Source organism: Echinops telfairi, unplaced genomic scaffold (assembly GCF_000313985.2).
Source record: "Echinops telfairi isolate 266 unplaced genomic scaffold, ASM31398v2 ScPeMD7_53;HRSCAF=182, whole genome shotgun sequence".
NCBI classification, from domain to species: Eukaryota; Metazoa; Chordata; class Mammalia; order Afrosoricida; family Tenrecidae; genus Echinops; species Echinops telfairi.
In genome coordinates this window covers 14,987,228-14,992,375 of record NW_022103951.1, presented here as the reverse complement: position 1 = coordinate 14,992,375, position 5,148 = coordinate 14,987,228, and the positions used below count along the sequence as shown (strand labels likewise).

Below are 5,148 nucleotides of genomic sequence, written 5' to 3'. Positions count from 1 at the left end.
TGTCTACTGCTGCCTTCAGTAATGCTGCCACTGGACCCTAGAGCCCTACCTTTTAATAATATGGAATATGGCTGAAGATCTCTTTTCTTCTGTAGTTACCTCCAGCTGGACATGGACGATGAAAACCTAAAATTGTCAGGGTTCGGCAGGTGCTTTGAGTTGGAATCCAGCCATGTATAGCTCCATTTAGGTTCTGATTGATGAAGACACGTATATATCCCTGCAAAAAAAACCTTTAAGAACAACGACACAAGCACGGTCTGAAATATAGAAATATATATATTTAACTGAAAGGTTCTAGGAGTGGCAGGACCCACACATGAAACATATCATGGAGTAAACGGGTCTCCAAAGATTACATCAGAAGAGAAACTCATTGGATTGGCTAACACAATGGGATTTCTGATGTCATAGGCGGTACGGCAAGGCAACAGAGTAACAGGAATGCAAAAAATTCTATTTCCTCAGAAGTAAACGTCATGAATGCACCCTGGAGCCATAGGTCTTGTATCCACTCCCAAAATGCCTCGTAAGTGTTGTCAATAGGATGGAACCAGGAGCAATCTTCCAACGCACATTCCAGGAAGCTCTGAAACCGGCATTGCAGAAGCGCTGACATCTCTATTCTCCGGAATCTGAAAAAGTTCACAAGCTTATTTGATCTTTGTTAGCCCTAGTAGCTGGGAGGAATAGGAATTCACAGATTGGTTAATTTTCTTATTAGATTGATTAGTCGAGGAGGATGGAAGTTGAGGAGGGAAAGCTTTGATCAAAGAAAGGTGATACCAATTGATGTATGTATGGATTGTGATAAGAGTTGTATGAGCCCCCAAATAAAATGATTTAAAAAAAGAAAGGTGATACCAGGAGGGTTCTCCTAACAGTTTTACTGCTGTGGGAGTAGTTAGAAGGACTGTGTATTGCCCTTCCCATTTAGGTTCTAGGGGACCAAGCTGTCTTGACTTTCATAATACTTGTTGCCTGGGGAGACTGAAAAATGTACCTCTTCAGTGGGATAGGTTTGAGGTAAGTGCATGTTTGCTTGTGTCCTGAGAATATGTCTGACGAGGTTCAGAGTAGGGACATATAGTCCCCTAATGGAGGTGAGGAAGAAGTAAAGTTTCCTAAAAGGGTCGCTATACTTGAATGGGTTGAGAAGAGGTTTGTGTGGCATGGCTCTTACACACATAATGGAAAGTGGTAAGAGCTGAGTTCAGGGCAGGTGAAGAAGAGACAGTATGGACAAGTGAGATTTAAGAATGTGGTTAGCTTTTTCTGTTTTTCCTGGTGATTGAGGGTGGTAAGGTATGTGTAGATCCCATTTTATATTGAGAGTCTGAGCTATAAGCTGGGCTCCTTGTGAGATGAAGGCTGGACCACTGTCTGATTGTAGGGAGTCTGGCAAACTAAAATGAGGAATGATTTCATCTATGAGTATCTGGGTGACCTGCATCCTTATACCCTTCTTAGGTAGAAGGAAATACTTCTACCCATCCTGAGAAAGTGTTAACAACTGCGAGCAGGTATTTGACCTTTTTAGGAAGAGGCATGTGCGTGTGAAATCGACTTGCCAGTCTTGTCCAGGGATATGTCCTCTAGCCTGGGGGGCAGGAAATGAGCGGGGATGAATTCCTCCCCGAGATGATGTTATAGAGCACATAGTACATCCTGGTGTGATGTTGGATCAACGTGAATATGCGTGGGTGAGAAAAGAGGGATTTTATTAGTTGCAAAAGAGGACGGTACCCTACATGCAGAGTGCTATGCACATAGTTAGGATAGACAGTGCCTGTGTGTCTGGTAAGACAGATCATGATCTATCCATCTTTGAATTGAGTCCCTTTAAAAAGGAGTTCCTGTTTCTCTACAGGAGTGTGTGGAGGGCAGATGGGAGGGATGGCTACTAGTTGTAAATTGCGTGTGGTCTGGAGGGTGGCTTTCTTGCCTTCAGTGTCTGCCTTGTTGTTTTCTATTGCTATGGGATCACTAGAATGTTGGTGTCCCTTGCAGTGAAGAATAACTGCCTGTCATGGAAGTGGATCAGCCTGTGAAAGCTGTTGAAGTTGGTTGCCATTAGTAATTGACTGTCCTTTGGTCGTCAGATATCCGCTTCCCTGCCATACAGTGGCATGAGAATGTAAAATACGAAAATAATATTTGGGAACCGATTACAAGGAACTGTATGTGACCTCCTCCCTGGGGGACGGACAACCGAAAAGTGGGTGAAGGGAGATGTCGGATAAGGCAAGATATGACAAAATAACAATTTATAAATTATCAAGGGCTCATGAGGGAGGGGGGAGCAGGGAGGGAGGGGAAAAATGAGGACCTAATGCCGGGGACTTAAGTGGAGAGGAAATGTTTTGAGAATGATGAGGGCAATGAATGTACAAATGCGCTTTACACAATTGATGTGTGTATGGATTGTGGTAAGAGTTGTATGAGCCCCTAATAAAATGATTTTTTTAAAACAAAAACAAAGTAAAAAATAAAAATCATATTTTAAGTCTGTATAAATATTTACCCTTTTGTCTTTGGCTAAGGTTAAGGCTAGTGTCATAGCAATAAGCTCTGCTTTTTGAGAGGTAGTGTTCTTGGGAAAGGGGCATGCCTCAACAGTACCTGAGGAATGAATTATAGCACAGTCAGCTTGATATACAGCCTTAGAGATGAGAGGTGAACTGCTATCTAGGAATCACATGTCATCTGGATTGGGTAAGGGTGAGGCAGAGATGGGAGGTAGTGGAGTGGCAAACAGATCAAGGGTTTCAGTGCAGGAGTGTTGGAATGGGAATGAAGAAATGGGAATTAGTGCAGCTGGATTTAGTGTTGGGCAGGACTGGAATGTAAAATTTGAACTCTCAATAAAGGTGAGATGAAATAGTTGTAGATGAGAAGGGGTAAGGGATGATAGTGTATGGTGGGAGAGTAGGTCCCATAAATGATGAAGGGATTGAATACAGTGCCCTGGCCAAAGTAATTTTGAGCTTTCTTGGGCTAGGAGAACAGCTGCTGCCACGGCCCATAAGCATGGGCCCATCCCTGTACAGTGGGTCTAACTGTTTAGATAAATAGGCTACTGGAGCTATAGAGTCCTATTTCCTGGCCTCGGACTCTCAAGCCATACCACGAGTTTCATGTACATATAGAATAAAAGGGAGGGTTAGATTAGGGAGAGAAAGACAAGGAGCTGATAGCAGGGCAGATTTAAGTGTTTTTGTATGGTTTAATCAATGGTGTATGGTTTAATCAATGGATGCTGTTGGATCTAAAGGTTCAGTGAGTTACCCCTTAGCCGCTTCAGAGAGGTTTGGCTAACATGCTAAAATTAGGAATCTACAGCCTGTGAGGGCCAGAAAGGAGAGAATTTCAGTTTTTGAAGAGGGAATTGGGAGTTGAGCAAAAAGCTGCTTTCTGTCTACTATAATTTCTCTGGAATTCTTTGTGAGTCAGACTCCCAGACAGATAACAGAGGGGATAGAAAGCTGTACATTGGTGGGGGACACTGGGTACCCCTTATCTGCTAGGAAGTTTAAAAGAACATTGGTGTGATTTGGGGAATCTGAAAGGGAGGGAGTACATAGCAGGTCATCCACACAGTGGAAAAGGAAGTTGGGGGAAAAGGTCTAGGGACAGGATGTTGGTCACTAGGGCTTGGCTAAATAAGTGGTTGCTATTTAAATAACCCTGGGCAAAACCCCCAACACAGCTGTTAAGAACATAAGGTATTGGGGTCTGTCTAGGTAAAGGCGAAGAGGCCTTGGGACCTTTCATCAAGTAGGATAGAAAAGAAGGCATCCTTTAAGTTACCCTGGGCTCAAGCCAAGCAGCTCTGACACTGAAGTGTCTGGAGCAGTTTGCTCTGTTGGTCTAGTGGAATAAACTATCCCACCTGCTGCTCTCTGTCGAGCGGGACAGTCATTTCCCCAGTGACCTGTTTGCAGTGTGGACATGGCCTTCTTGGAGGTTGCGAATTAAGGCATACATTTGCCCAATGCCCCATTTGGGAGCATTTGAAGCAGGGTTCTGGTGGCATACTTGTGCAAAGCCCATTAACTGGTTTAGACATACCCACTCTGCCCTGGAGGGCACTTGTTAGCATTTGGCATTTAGCCTTATCTCTTTGCAGCTTATATAACTTTTCCTGATCCTCCTTATTGTTTACAACTTTGAATGTTGCATTGAGAAGATGTTGTTGTGAAGTCTGGGGGTCTCTGTTCTAATCTTTTACGTTTTCTTTTAATGTCTGGAACTGATTGTGAGATGGAATTTGAGTGAAGTACAACGATCCCTTCTGGTGTAGTAAGGTCTTCCTTGGTTAAGGTTAAGCAAACCTTCTGAAAGCCATGACAGAAATTTGGCAGAATTTTCATTTGGTTCCTGAATGATTTCCTGAATTTTGTCATAATTGACTGCCTTGTTTTCGGCTTTCTGCAAACCCTCAATGAAATACAAAATCATATCACCTCGAAGAAAGAATGCCATCTTCATGACCTGTCTGATAATTCCAATTAGGGTCTCATCTAGAGACCACATTGAAGCCCACGGGTCTATCCAAGTTTGGGACATGTACTCCATCACCCCTCTGTTGTGCAGCTATCCAGATCTCTTCTCTAGGTTCATTCCATGGGGTCCGGGAAGGCTGCTGGGGACTTTAGTGGCTAGAGCAAGGGAAAGCGCCACCCTAGTCCTAGCCTAGACAGCCTACCCGCAAGGGCTACCAAAAAAAAATGTAAGGTCTTTCAGAGACAAGGAACAGAGCAAGACTTTTAACTAATAGGTTTATTGAGGGAGGGGAGGTGTACAGGGAGCAGGAAATTAAAGGAAATGAAATGGAAGTTTAGGATAGCCGCATAAAGAAAGATAAGAGCTGGCCCTTTGTCTAAAGCCAGAGAATTAGCTAACTCAAAAGGTACAGAGGCCACAAGAACTGCCATTATAGGAAAGAAGAGAGAAACAAGTTTCAATACAGACCCACTAGCAAACAATTTTAAGATGTGGTGAGGAAAGAGTTAACAGTTTCTCCAGCTGCGACAGCAGCTGTCTGCCACTTCTATTGCCCCCCCCCAAAACAACGGAACTTCTGTAGGGAAAGGGACAGCAGAAAGACTCCCATCAAGGAAGGTGTTCCTGAGAAAGAGCCACAGG

General features: G+C 43.6%; 1 long non-coding RNA gene across 1 annotated transcript in view; it reads right to left on the bottom strand.

Moving 5' to 3' along the window:
* Positions 1-261: 261 nt before the first annotated feature.
* LOC123521743 overlaps positions 262-5,148 on the bottom strand; it is an 8,327-nt gene continuing 3,440 nt past the window's right edge. Inside the window, exon 3 of the long non-coding RNA XR_006680100.1 lies at positions 262-635. This is a non-coding gene — a long non-coding RNA (uncharacterized LOC123521743). The remainder of the gene's footprint in view (positions 636-5,148) is intronic.